Genomic DNA, 15942 nt, shown 5'->3' with positions numbered 1-15942 from the left:
ATTAAGATATAGCAGACTCAGGAAAACTCTCTGTCCTCTCCTTCTGTCTAATTCGTAATGACATCTCCTCTTAATAGATATTGAGTCTTGCCCTTGGCTCATGCTCTTGGTCAGGCAGGTTTGGTGTCTGCAGATGATTTGGGATTCCAGGTCTGTGGAACAGTATGGCAGGGAAGGTGAAGACCCGGAGCCCAGCACCTCACTGTGCTGCGTGAGTATGGCCATTTGTTGGGTGGTTTGGTCACTGCAGCTGCTGTTTTGAGTGTCACTTGTCTGGTGCTGTGCTGGGCCATCTCGGCATCTCCATGAGCATCTCCTGTTGTGTCTCCTGCTGTCTTCGTGAGTTGGAACCTGACCTACCATCTGGCTGGGCCGTGCTCCTGGTGCACAGAGGTGGGAAGATGCCATCTTAGGAGTGTTTGTATTTAGGCCTTTGAAACACCGGACACTGACTCAGGGGCGGAGCAACATGGCGGCGAGGAGACACTGCGAGTAAGATCTCCCATTAAAAAAAGTTAATAGGGAGGAAAAGCGGCAGGTCCCAGTGAGAACTGGGACACAGAAGATAAACGGACAACTCCAGCAAACTGCCCGAAGAAGAAAGTTGCCATAAAAGAGGACGAGAAGGGAGGGAAGCGCAGAACCCTGCTCCCCTCCCCCACCCACAGAGGCGGCACTCTCCGACCGGCAGAGACAAGGGAAACAACAAACCAAAACGCCCAACAAGAAAAACGGATGCAGCAAGCGGGACTGTGAGTGGAAAGGAACTATTTCAGCCACCACACCCCCTGAACGGGAGCTGAGGCGAACCCTGCAGGATCCACCGCGGAGGTGAGCTCCACGCGCTCTTAGCGCAATTAAAGAGAGCCCCGCCCACCAGGAGGAGACCAGCACCAGCACACAGCCCCGGCCGCCCGGTAAGCTTGCGCGAAAGCGGCGCTCAGATTGCAGCTGCCCAGGGCCCTGCGCCTGCGACCTAGGCTTGCGGGGAGATGGCGGAGGCCCTCCCTGAGTGAGCAGGAACAAGGTGCCCAGGCAGGGGAGCGGGATTCAAAAGGCGCCATTCCCGCGCCACTGATCTGGGCTACAGCCCGCGTCCTGGAACTGAGGGCTTTGGAACTGAGACCCGGGCGGAGGCCCTCCCTGAGTGAGCAGGAACAAGGCGCCCAGGCAGGGGAGCGGGATTCAAAAGGCGCCATTCCCGCGCCACTGATCTGGGCTACAGCCCGCGTCCTGGAACTGAGGGCTTTGGAACTGAGACCCGGGGCACGAAATTAGGGGCGTGGGTTCCCCACGACGGTGGGGCACAAGGCAGACACAGCACCCCAAAGCCGTTGAGGTGTACCCTACCATCCCCGCTCTGCTCCCTGTCCCACGGGGTGGAAAATCAGCTCCCCAAGGGCTCTAGGAGAGATCTCTGGTGCCACCTAGCGACTTGACCCCAGCACAGGCTACTGAAGGAGCTAGTGGCCAGCTGGGGAGTTAGCCCACACCGGGCCCCTTCTGAACAAGTAGTCTGAGCCCACAGGGAGAGCGAGCACCCACAGCCGGGGCAGACCAGGCGTGCAGAAGAGTGTGCCTGAGACCAGAAGCACAGGGAGTGTGTCCCACATCACCATTTTAGAACAGGGACATTTCTTCAGTAAAAACTACCTGCAGAAGGCTTCCTCAGGAGCCAGAGGTGAGCGGGGGAAGTTCGCCCACGCCAGACCCCCTCTGGCCTGCAGTCCAAGCCCAGAGGGGAGCAGGAACCCACCGCCGGGGCAGACCAGGCGCACAGGGGAGTGTGTCCCCACATCGGCATTTTAGAACAGGGACCTTTCTCCAGTAAAGGCTGCTTGAAACTGACAGATGACTCCTGGAAGAACCAGAGGGGAACAGAGAAGCCCACCCAAGATGCCGGCAAGTCCCAACAACACAGTGTCCCAACGCATACGGCAAATTAGAAAACAGACAGTAGGGAGGAGAAGAACCACACGCAACCTAGCAACTCTCCAGAGAAAAAGCACACCACAAAAAGAAAGCCAGCCCCCAGATTGCAACGACAATAACTTGGAAGAATTTCTGAGCCTTCCAGAAAGAGAATTTAAAATTGCCGTGATTAAAAAACTGACAGAAGTCATAAAGGAAAACAATGATAAGGGAAAAATAATCAACGATCAGAAGAATGCAATTGAGTCCCTAGAGAGGGAAAACAATGGTCAGAAGAAAGAAATTGAGTCCCTAAAGAGGGAAGTAAAAGAAATGCAGGAGATCAAAGAATTAATGGAAGAACTAAAGAATTCTGGGAAAAGCAATGAAAGCAGAATAGATGAAATGGAAGAACGAATAAGTAATCTTGAAGACACAGAAATAAAAAGAACCAAAACAGAAAAGGAAAGAGAAGTACGAAGGAAAAAGAACGAAGAAAGACTTCGGGAACTATCTGACTCCATGAGGAAAGGAAATATAAGAGTTATAGGAATACCAGAAGGAGAGGAGAGAGATGTAGGAACAGAGAAAATATTCAAAGAGATAATTGAAGAGAACTTCCCAAATGTGAAGAAGGAGCTGAAAATTGATATACAAGAAGCAAGAAGAACACCAAACTTCCACGACGAAAGGAAAAATACAGCAAGACACATAATAGTAAAGCTCCCAAGAATCCAGGACAAGGAAAAAATAATGAAGCTGGCAAGAGGGAAGAAACAGATAACATTCAAAGGAAAACCAATCAGGCTGACATCAGACTTCTCCGAAGAAACACTACGGGCAAGGAGAGAGTGGAGGGACATAGTCAACAGACTCCAAGAAAACAGATGCCAACCAAGAATACTCTATCCCGCAAAGCTCTCCTTCCTCTTTGAAGAAAGAATATGGACCTTCCCAGACAAACAGAAACTCCGGAATTTCATTGCAACTAAACCCCCACTCCAAAAAATACTACAAGGAGTCCTAAAGCCAGAACCTCAGAGCGACGAATAACAATGAAAGAAGGCCAAAAAAAAAAAAAAAGTTATTAAAAGAATAAATAAATAAAATCAAAGGAAAGACAAACACAATGGCAAATACAGATGTTAACATATCAATATTAACTCTAAATGTAAATGGACTAAACTCTTCAATAAAAAGACACAGAGTTGCAGCCTGGATTAAGAAACAAAACCCAACCTTTTGCTGTCTCCAGGAAACACATTTAGCTACAAAAGATAAAAATAGGCTCAAAGTTAAAGGATGGAAAACAATCCTACAAGCAAATGGACCAAAAAAGAAAGCAGGAACAGCTATACTTATATCAGATAAAACAGATTTCAAACTCAAAAAGATAAAAAGAGACCCCAATGGTCACTACATTATGATCAAGGGGACAATACTTCAAGAAGAAATAACACTCATTAACATATACTCACCAAACGAAGGAGCACCAAAATATATCAGACAACTGTTGTCCTCTCTGAAAACAGACATCAGAGAAAACACATACGTAGTGGGAGACTTCAACACACCACTATCAACAATGGATAGATCAACAAGACAAAAAATAAGTAAAGAAACCAAAGCTCTAAATAAAGACCTAGAGCAATTGGGCTTAACAGACATCTATAGAACACTAAACCCCAAAAAAACGGAGTACACATTTTTCTCAAGCGCACACGGATCATTCTCCAGGATCGATCACATACTGGGGCACAAGACAAACATCAACAGATACACCAAGATTGAAATCATATCAACCATCTTTTCTGACCATGAAGGCATCAAACTAGAAATAAACCATAAAAAGAAGGCAAGGAACTTTCCTACCTCATGGAGATTAAAAACCACACTACTGGAAGACCATTGGACTAAGGAGGAGATCAAAGAAGAAATTAAAAAATTTTTTGAATTGAACGACAAGGAGGACACCAATATCCTAAATGTATGGGATGCAGCAAAAGCAGTAATAAGAGGAAAATATATAGCAATAGAAGCTCACATCAAGAAACAAGAAAGAACGCAAAGAAACAACCTAATCTCGAAGCTCAAAGATCTAGAAAAAGAACAACAAAAAAACCCCAAAACCAGTAGAAGAAAAGAAATAATAAAAACCAAAGCAGAAATAAATGAAATTGAAACTAAAAAAACAATCCAAAAGATCAATGAAACCAAGAGCTGGTTCTTTGAAAAAATCAATAAAATAGACAAACCCCTAGCCAGGCTCACAAAGGAAAAAAGGGAGAAAGCACAAATAAACAGGATCATCAATGAAAGAGGAGAAATCACAACGGACACAGCAGAAATCAAAAGAATAATCAGTAACTACTATGAACAGTTATATGGAAACAAGTTTAACAATCTAGAGGAGATGGACAAATTCCTACAACTCTACAATCACCCAAAGCTAGATAAAGAAGAAATAGAACACCTAAACAGACCAATTACAATTAGCGAAATTGAAATGGTAATCAAAAACCTCCCCAAAAACAAAAGCCCAGGACCTGATGGATTTACAAATGAATTCTACCAAACATTCAGAGACGAATTAGTGCCTATCCTTCACAAACTCTTCCAAAAAATTGAGAAGGAAAGGACAATACCAAACACGTTCTATGAAGCCAACATTACACTAATACCAAAACCGAACAAGGACAACACAAAAAAGGAAAACTACAGGCCAATCTCCCTAATGAACACTGATGCAAAAATCCTCAATAAAATTTTAGCTATCAGAATCCAACAATGTATCCATAAGATAATTCACCACGACCAAGTTGGATTCATTCCAGGGGCACAAGGATGGTTTAACATCCGAAAATCAATCAACGTTATCCAACACATCAACAAAAAGAAATATAAAAACCATATGATAATATCAATAGATGCTGAGAAAGCTTTCGACAAAGTGCAACACCCATTCATGATAAAAGCCCTTGAAATTCTTGGGATACAAGGAACATACCTCAACATCATAAAGGCCATCTATGACAAGCCAACAGCCAGTATCATTCTCAATGGTGAAAAGCTGAAAGCAATTCCATTAAGATCTGGAACAAGACAAGGATGTCCACTCTCACCATTGCTTTTCAATATAATACTGGAAGTCCTAGCCAGGGCAATAAGACAAGAGAAAGACATCCAAGGAATCCAAATAGGAAAAGAAGAAGTCAAACTATCACTATTTGCAGACGATATGATATTATACATAGAGAACCCCAAAAACTCCACAGAAAAGCTAATTCAACTCATCAATCAGTTCAGTAAAGTGGCAGGATACAAAATCAACACACAAAAGTCAGTAGCCTTCCTATACACAAACAATAAATCTGAAGAAGAAGAAATCAAAAAGACCATCCCTTTTGTTATTGAAACAAAAAAAATCAAATATTTGGGAATAAATCTAACAAAAGAGGTAAAGGACCTATACAAAGAAAACTATAAAACACTATTAAAAGAAATAGAAGAAGACACAAAGAAATGGAGAGACATCCCCTGCTCATGGATTGGAAGAATAAACATTATTAAAATGGCCATCCTTCCAAAAGCAATATACAGATTCAATGCTATTCCAATCAAAATTTCAATGTCATTCTTCAAAGAAATAGAACAATTATTGATGAAATTCATATGGAATCACAAAAAACCCCGAATAGCCAAAGCTCTCCTGAAAAAAAAAGAAGGGAATGGAGGCATCAGACTCCCAGACTTCAAACTATACTACAAAGCCATAATCATCAAAACCGCATGGTATTGGAACAAGAACAGACATACAGACCAATGGAATCAAATAGAAAATCCAGAAATAAACCCACAGGTTTATGGTCAACTAATCTTTGACAAAGGAGCAAAGACTATGCATTGGAGCAAAGAAAGTTTGTTCAATAAATGGTGCTGGGAAAACTGGGTCGCTACATGCAAAAGAATGAAGCTTGACCACCACCTCACACCATACACAAAAATCAACTCAAAATGGATTAAAGAACTAGACATAAGACCTGAAACCATAAAATATATAGAAGGAAATATAGGCGAAACACTACGTGATTTGCACATCAAAGACATCTTTACAGACACATCACCCAAAGCAGTGATAGTGAAGGCAAAGATAAACAGCTGGGACTATATCAAATTAAAGAGCTTTTGCACAGCAAAAGAGACAATAACAAAAACAAAGAGAAACCCCACCAACTGGGAGAACATTTTTGCACCCAACACTAATGATAAAGGACTGATCACAAAAATCTGCAAAGAGCTGATGAGTCTCAACAACAACAAAGAAAATAATCCAGTCAAAAAATGGGCAGAAGAGCTTAAAAGAAACTTCTCTGAAGAGGAAATGCAAATGGCCAACAGGCATATGAAAAAATGTTCAACATCACTTGTCATCAGGGAAATGCAAATCAAAACTACCATGAGATACCATCTTACACCAGTGAGAATGGCACATATTAAAAAAACTAGCAACAACAAATGTTGGCGAGGGTGTGGAGAAAAAGGAACTCTTCTGCACTGTTGGTGGGAGTGCAAACTGGTCCAACCACTGTGGAAAGCTGTGTGGAGATTTCTGGACCTACTAAACATAGAGCTTCCATATGACCCAGCAATTCCACTCCTAGGTATTTACCCAAAGGACACAGAAACATCAATTCCAAAGAACACCTGCACCCCTATGTTTATAGCAGCACTGTTTACAATAGCTAAGCTTTGGAAACAACCCAAATGCCCAAAAATAGATGACTGGATCAAGAAGATGTGGTACATATATACCATGGAATATTACTCAGCATTCAAAAAAGATAAACACATGCAATTTGCTGCAACATGGATGGCGCTGGAAGGGATCATGCTCAGCGAAATAAGCCAAAAAGAAAAAGAAAAATACCGGATGGTCTCACTCATAGCAGGAATCTAGAAAACTTAAATAAGGGACCAGGAAAATGAATAACTATAAGAAAGTGAAAATCAAAATCAACAAAAAACTATGAACCAGAGACACTTTTAGGGGGGCGGGGGCGGGAGGGAAGGGATTGGGGTCAGAATGGGGGGCTGCAATTGTATGGGGAATATAACAATAAAATTTTATAAAAAAAAAAAAATAGATATTGAGTCTTCATTAAAAATCCTACTAAATAAGGGCCCTCGTGGTGGCACAGCGGTTGAGTGCCGCACTGTGAAGCTGTCCGCAGCCTCTGCAGCGCCGGTTCGATTCCCCGCCAGCCAGAGAGAACCCCACATGGCGTGCAGACCTCTCCTGCCTCGCCCACTCTCCCCTCAGCAGTGTCTTCGGTCCATCTGCCTGCTCTGCTCCCTGCTCTGGCTCTGGTGAATCCTCTCACCGCCCCCACACTTCTGACCTATACCCCAGTTCTTATATAAAATAAATAAATTTAAAAAATCTTTAAAAAAAAATCCTACTAAATAACCCTTGTCTTTGATTAGTCTTCCCATCTATTTACTTTCCTACCATTCACGTCCCCTAGAATTCCAAAACTTCCTCTTTCCTTTGGTTATTTCTCTAAAGTAGTGTTTTTTGTTAAAATGGTACATAAGCCTCTAAGTCTAATGGTTTCTTTGGGTTTTCACTTCTTCTCTATGAAGGCTATGCACACCGTAATAAGCCCTTTCTCCAGCTAATGTGTCATTGCCAGTTTAATTTGCAGGGTACCAGGTACAGACCCAAAGAGCTGGAAAGATTTTCCTCCCCTATATTACTCTCAATTCCTAGTAGATCAGATGGGTTGACAAAAACAAATTATTCATTAAAGAGAGTTATTATGGAGAAGAGAAAACTTACAGACACCAAATATTACTGTCAAATATTTGGAAGTCTTGTAAAAAGGAGAGGAATTGGGCTGTCACTAGAAGGTCGCACCAAGACTGATGAACAGCTGGGAGGGACATTCCAGAGGGGAATCAGACATGGGGGGGGGCGGGGTATGGGGACTGTACCATCTCTCCCTACTTTAGACTCTTATGAAAAAATAACCCCCCAAAAAGGGTTGTTTTAATTAGACAAACCCATAGTATCTGTCTTGGGCATAGGGGTGCAGTGAGTCTGCACATGTATTTGTGTGTATATGAGGGAGGGAGTGTGAATTAACATATATTCTACCCTATTGTTAACTCTTTCAGTGGATAACAGTTGCTAGACTCCAAATATTTAGAATTATAAATGTGATTACTGTATGTTTCCCATGAAAATGAGAATAAAATAGAGGGCGGAGGGCCAAGGAGAGAGCACTGAAACAAGCACACTTCTGAGAAAGGTCACTTTCACTCCTGCCTGGGACTGACTCAGGATGAGAAATCTCAGAGCTTCCTAATTTTTGGAGCAATGTTGCAAAGCGATAGAATGAATTAGTCTCCGGGGGGCAGTGCTTCATCTTTGCATAGGTGCAGGGTTGAAGGAGTAAGAGGGAGGAGGAAATAATGAGAAAGGGTGAAGGGCATGGGAAGGGAAAGTGGAGCAGCAGGAGCAGAGAGCAGACCCTCCCGGGCCAGCAGGCTAGTTCGCTTCACTGCTCATTTTTCTGTGCTGTTCCCTGGGGAGATCACGGGGAGGTGGATGAGAGAAGACATCCAGGAAAAATAAGGATCCTGAGAAGGTTCCTGGGGTCCATGCAGCACTGATCAGCAAGATCAATCCTGTAGATCACATATTTATGTCCATTTGACAGGTTTTATGCTAAGCTAATAACCCAAAGAACATGACTGCTGGCTTTCTTATCCTTTGACACCTCTCACACCCTTATCTGGGGGTACACATGTCCAGAGCATCCCTCAACAAGCACCCATGTTAGATTAACCATTAAGGCAAGGAGATATCTCTCTACCTTTGCTGACTACCTCCACCATGGATTTCAGGACCTGCAAAGGGCATTGGAGATAATCTGGTCCCATCCTCTCGGAGATGATGCGGTTGGATGTCTTTCCTACAGAAAGCCCAGGCAGCAGAGCTCAGCCTGGACCCTGGCCTCTTCACTCCCTCTAGTCTTCTGCAAATAAAATCCCCATCTCTGACTCCAGTGGACCATTTTTTTCTCTTTAACAAAGTGCTGCTGAGGGAAGACAATGATCACAATATGAACAGCTTCATATGGCAGATAAAGCCTTACCTTACTGCTCGTAAGGCACTTTCAGACATCTTGTTTTATTAGAGTCTCACAATAATCCCATGAGGAAAAGGTAAAAAATCTCTTCATTTCACAGATCAAGAAGTCTTCCTGATCTCAGTGTGCGGGAAATGGTGCCAAGTCCCACAGCTATTAAATAATTAAATAGTAGAGCCAAATTCAAACCTGTGGTTTCAAACTCCAAGTCCAGAGAGAGAAAAATATTTTCCCCAGATTCAAGCAGGAGAACTTTTGAAAGGAAAATGCCCGGGGCATGGTGGGGAGGTGAAGGGTTCTCTGGGACTCAAACTTGGAAAGTGAGCAGCACCTAATAAGTGATACCTGGACCGCAGTCAGGGCCCCTCAGCAGCTCTGCCTGCTCTCTGAAGACAATGAGAAATGACTTCCTTACACACTTATCTGTGTATTAACAAGATGAATGGAGAGATCAGGCCAGGTGGTATCAGTGGTAGCTCTTTTTTTTTTTTTTTAAGATTTATTTATGTATGCATACAAGAGCTGGGGTACAGGCCAGAGCTGCAGAGAGTGAAAGGATTCACCAGAGACAGAGCAGGGAACAAAACAGGCAGACTGATGAAATACACTGCTGAGGGGAGCAGCAGGCAAGACAGGAGAGGTCTTCTATGCCATGTGGGCTGCTCCCTGGTGGGCCGGGGATCCAACTCATGCTACAGGGGCTGCGGACAGCTTCATATTTTGTGTCTTAACCCCTCACGCCACCAGGGAGGTCCTGGCAGCTCTTAAGATGACTCCCTCTACCAACTGACTCCCTCTACCGTCTCTAGTTCTCTAGGATGACACTAGTGGAAAGTGCCTTCTGCCTTGCTATATGTAAGGACAGCAAGAATTTTTTAACCTCCATTATTCTGCATTGTAGTACTAGTAAGGGTATTATGTGAGAAGAGTATGGTGGAGATCTTAAAAATTAATTTCAGATCTTAAGAAAAATATCAGATGGTTTCACTTATAGGAGGAAAATAAGGGAAACAAATAAGGGATTTGGAAAAAAATAATTATAATAAATTTAAAAAACAGGGGCCTCCCTGGTGATGCAAGGGGTTAAGTCTCAGCACTATCAAGCTATCCCTAGCCACTGCAGCATGAGTTTGATCCTGGCCAGGGAGCTACCCACATGGCACAGAACTCTCCTGTCTTACCCGCTGCTCCCCTCAGCAGTGTATTTCAGTCAGTCTGCCTGTTCTGTTCCCCACTCTGTCTCTGCTCACCCCCCCCCACCCCTTTGGCTCTTGTGCGCATAAATAAATCTTTTAAAAAATAAAATTAAATTAAAAAACAAAATTAACAGGCAAATATAAATCAGAAACATTCTGCAGGGGAGAGGGAGGGATCGAACAGGGGATGGAGGAGCACAAGGGACTAGGGTGATGGTGCACGGGTGAATCAGTGGTGGGAATTTTATGGGGACTACATCTGAGAGGAGAAAGCATATATTGTACAAAAATTATGTAAATAATTATGTAAATAATTACAAAAATTATGTGAAATATATATAAAATAATTTTTTTAAAAAGCAGGATGCTGTTCTGAAATTTATTTAGATGTATTTGTATTTACGCATACAAAGATTAATCCCCATGAAAATGACAATAAAATTTAAAACAAAAATAATAACGTCAGATCTTAACCAGACTAAATTTGGCAACTTAAAAGAAGTGCTGCAACTGAATATGGAGGAAGACTGCTTGGTGTGGTGGTGAGTGTGATGTGGTAACAACACCTGTGAGGGGGGAGCCTATCCCTCTAAACGACAACTGTAAGCCAACGTTACATAAATGAATAAGGTACTGGGGGGGAGGGGTGCTGATATCCAGTGTCAGCAAGGATGCCCGAGCAAAGGCCATTGACCATACACAAAGGTGGCAAAAGAAATTGGTAATTTAAGGAGTGAATATAAATGACAGCATTTCAAGAAATAAAATCTTTCCCAGGGCCTCCCCTGGTGGCGCAGGTGGTTGAGCAACGCGCTGTGAAGCTGTCCGCAGCCTCTGGAGCACGGGTTCAATCCTGGCCAGCCAGTGATGGTCCCCCATGGCACACAGACCTCTCCTGTCGTGCCCGCAGCTCCCCTCAGAAGTGTATTTTGCCAGTCTGCCTGTTCTTCTCTCTGTTCTTTCTCTGGTGAATCCTCTCACCCTCCGTGCATCTGGCCTGTATCCCGATTCTTGTATAAAATAAATAAATAAATCTTTTAAAAAAAATCTTTCCCAGTTGGATTTTTTTTTGAGGGAATAATTCCTGGTCTCCAAAGTCAATGCTTTTATAATAAGACTTAAAGGAAACTCTTTTCTAAGAATGTGAAATACTAGGTTTATTTTAAGTATGACAAATTCACATCATATATTATAGTGGCATTAAATATACAGGACCAGAATACATGTGTATTATTTAAATTCATATAAGCAAATTTGAAAAATAAAAAAACTGTAATTTACCTACAAAAAAAAGAAATTGATGAAATATCTTAAATTTTTGTAATGTTCCTATTGTTGATCCTGCAATCACAATTCTAGGAAGTCACCATAAGGCAGTAAATTAGTAGGGGCACAAAATTTTGACAAGGCTGTTCAACACACGGCATTATTTAAAATCGTGAAAAATTGATAACAACAAAATCACAATTATATAGATTCACATATAAGGATGTATCTGGAGAAATAAAAAACAGGGTGTTTTCTGAGGGACTAGATTGTAGGTGTTTGTGTTTACTTCTTAAGGTTAATTTTTAATGTTTCTCTAAGGAGAATTAGTTTTTATAAGAAAAATTTAATTTCCATTGTTTTAATTGTAAAATTATTAACTGGTTCCAGAAGGGTAGAGTTCCTGGTAACTGGGGGACCACCACAGCTCAGGCACTGTGGGGTGATAGGGAACAGCAACACTAGGCATTGCCAAGTAGACCTCTGCAATAAGGCAAACCCCTAAGATAGCTCAGAGAGCATTACCCACTATGGAAAGCCTTGGGTTTCATCGCTGCACACTAGTACCCACAAATATGCCCCAACACTCACTCACAGATGGAGTTCTGACCACCCCCAGATCTCCAGGGCACCCATCCTTTGAGCCTTTTACAGGAGCAGCACCGTAGGGTGAGAATACAGACTGGAGAGTCCAGAGGGCCCCAAGTCTGAATCAGGAGGCCACCCCCTAGCTGCTGAATAACATTGTAGGCCCACAATGGAGCTGCTCCTGCCCAGGATGCCGCATCAGCAAAGCTAAATTTAGGTAACTTTCATGTCTGAGTAAATGTTCTATTCGTCCAGAAACACATCCATCCAGTCAGCCAACTCTGGGCCCTCATACCCCAAATAAGTTTGCTCTGTGTCCCAGCCAATCATATGTTTTCTATTTTTCTCTTCTTTGTGAATCCTATAGTTTCTGCCTTCCACCTGTTTTGCAATTCTCCAAATGGAGACTGCCCACTTCTTAAAGAGTGAAATAGAGTTTGTAACTCCTGAATTGTCTGCTTTAGTAATTTTTCATATACTATGAAACCCTGGACAAATTATCTAATTTCTTTAAGCCAATTTCCTCTTCTATAAAACTGGGATAATAAAAATAACCTCATAGAATTATAGGGAAGAATTGATGAGAGGGTTTCTATAATGCACAGTATACAGTAAGCAGTTACAAATGATAGCTATGAGCTGGGCCGGCCCTACTCACCTGCCCCCATCATGAAGTACATAAAGAATCTGCTTCTAGAAGTCAAGGCTTGCTTGGGATCTTTGCACATGTTTATATGCAAACCTATATACGGCATCTTTATGTTAATTTTAATTTGTTCAGTTTCATTTTAATTAACCATTAAGGCTAAATGGGACACGCAAACACTTACATTTCTGCTGCAGTAGGATTTTCAGAAACCTGACTTTTTAAGTTCAAAGTTTCAGAATCATTCTTAGTCCCTAGATCCCTATAGATCATCTCTTATTAATCTGTCTCTCAAGTGTATAATCTGTAATTTGCTGATACCACTAGGTAGACCGTGAGGTGTCACTTTTAAAACTGGTTTTAAACTCACCAAAAAAAAAAAAAAAAAGATACAGTTAAAATTAGGGTGGTAAGATGATTTTTGTTCTGTTTTCCTAAACAGTCCCTGTTATGTTTTATTAGTCTTATAAGAATAAAACTTCTAAAAACACAGAACAAGCATGTTGTTAATTCTAATTTTTGGCTATGTTCTTGGAGATGTTATCCAGCTTTATAATAGCTATCATTCACCCAAATTAATAGACTAGCGGCACTCATACACAAGACAGGCATAGCTGACCTTTCCATTGCAAGGTTAAATGTTGGTGCTTAAAGGTAAGAAGGCTTAGTTTGCTACAAAAAGAACCTGCTGGGAGAACTATTATCCGAATGGTAAATCTCAGCAGAGGCTAATATCCTCCTACAGGCTGTGGGAAAACACTCAGGATTTAATAGTAAAAATATTTAGCAAAAGAATTTAGAATCTCTATTCTCTCCCTTGGGGAAATACTGAAGAGAATGAGCTAGGATTACATGCTGGTTAATAATGGACGATACTGAAACCAGTTCTCATCATGGAGGCATCAGACCTAAAAAAAGAAAGTGAACTAGGTTTATATCTCAGCAAATTAAAATAGAATTAAACAAAAATTAATGTTGCTCTATAATTTTTCTAGGAATTAAACAAAACCCTTTGAGGTAACTGAAACATCCAGAATGCTACTCACAAAATAGAGAAGAGCACTGCCACCCTCCAAGGTTTATCTAACATGATACAAGATCTGTCTAACCTGCCCCCAGGTGGTGCCAGGGCGAACCAGTCTTGTGTGTAGAAATGACACTGGATGTAAGAGTCATACCCATTACCAGAAGAGGCCTCAGAGATCACCTAGTTCAACCTTCTCCTTTCCCAAAAAAAGAAACCAAGCATTTCCCTCTAAGGAAGTGACTTGCCCGTGATGGCACATTAACCCAGCCATATATGGTCAAAAGAGGAATTTGAACACAGTGCCCTTGCTTCCCTGCCAGGACTTATTTCCTCTGCCACATTTTGTCTCTGGGGGAACTTCTGACACATCCAGTGCAAAATGCTGCCCCTCTCCACTTCCCTTCTGTAAAGAGAAGAGATGGCTGGTCCGGCAGAGAAGGGGGAGAACTCAGACAGAGCTGATGAGTAGCTGAGACAGTCTGCATATAGGTGACTCACACCTGCTCTATTCCACTGACCAAATACTTTGGGTTCACATCACCTCAGGAAGTCTAGAAGCATTTAAGAAAACCGGCATAGTTTGAAAACTCAAGACAAATGAGAAGGAACAGACATATTGGTTCTTTGTTTTCTGTAAGTCTGCCTCTTTATGGTTCTCCTCCATGTTTTTCTAATGCCCCTGCCTCACAAGGCTGTTGTGAGGACTCAGTTAAATGCTCACAGCAGGCAGATTTCAGTCCTTGGTTGGCTAAAAAACCTCTTGCCATAGCTGGAAGCAAGAGTCCTCCCTGAAAAGCACTTTTGTCAGAGCCACACTGACTGTTGGAACTATCGAGTAGAAAGGCAGGGCAGACAGGGTTTGGAAACTCAACTGGAGGAAATCGGTACAAACGGGTTTGATCAAAGGATCATTTTTTTAAACACTTACCAAAATGAATCATGTTTTAGTGAAACCTAGAATTTGCAGTAGTAACAGGTGTCATGGAGTAGATCTGTGCCAGCAGGCACTTGCGTCTGCTGTTGTCTCACAAGCACCGTACCAGGCGGTATTATTCCCATTTTACAGATGAAGTAACAAGCTGCTTGACACCCAAAATTATTTGGTGACTGTCTCCATTCCAACAATACTTACCAAATTGTCTTTTTTCAAAGTTAGCCTTTCTTATTGACACTTTGCTTACGTAGTAGTTAAGGAATAAAGTAGCATAATTTCTCAAGATAGGATTTATTCCTCTAAAGGTTCATCAACTATTTCAGATGGCAAACTAAATGCAGACTCCTCTTCTGGAAAGACTCTGAGTGCTCACTGCAGTCCTGGTAGTGTGGGGCAGTGGTGATGGTCCCCAGGCCCATGACCTGTGGGTGGCCAAGTCCCTGCTTCACCAGCCTCTCCTAGGTTCCGACAGCAAGAAGCAGGGACTAGGGACAATGAGAAAGAACCTATTCTTTAAGTCTTTACCAACTTCTTCTATGTTGCTTTAACTTGGGAAACTATACACATGAGATTTTAATGAGTTTCTAAGATGAAGTTATTTTGATAAAATCAATATTGTGCTTGCTGAATTCACGGTGCTTGACCTTCACTTGTTCACTTATAGGAAATTGAACTCTCAACAAGGTAAACTTGGTATTATGGGTATTACCCAAATACTGGCTATACGTATTTATTCTCCCACTGTGCCTGTTTCCTCAGGACTGAAGGATAGTGAACAAGAGTACTATTGACAAATGGTTGGCTTTTCTGGAACAGATGGAGGAAAACCCTGACAATCCCTAGCTTCTGTTCATACCAGTATCCCACGAGTAGCTGCTGGCCTCCTGATACTTCCACGGTCCCCCTCATTTTTTTTTAATTAAATTTTTTTTAAACATCATTGTTCATTTTTATACAATATTTGCTTCTCCCCACCCCCTCAGGTGTAGTCCCCAGTTTCCTTCATCAATGCACCTGTGCACCATCACCTCAGGCCCCTCACTTCTTACTGCTCTTCATGTGTCTCCATTTGGTATATAATGATAGTTCATATTTTTAGAATTTTCACTAGCACATTAAACATACATATCCTCAGCTTGTAGGATCAAGAACAAAAAGTCCTATTTTTGCACCCACTGCTGCACCCAGCAGTTCAGTCTCATTACCAGTGCTCGGTTAAT

The sequence above is a fragment of the Talpa europaea genome (assembly GCF_964194135.1).
Source record: "Talpa europaea genome assembly, chromosome: 2".
NCBI lineage: Eukaryota > Metazoa > Chordata > Mammalia > Eulipotyphla > Talpidae > Talpa > Talpa europaea.
This window is presented reverse-complemented; position numbering follows the sequence as displayed.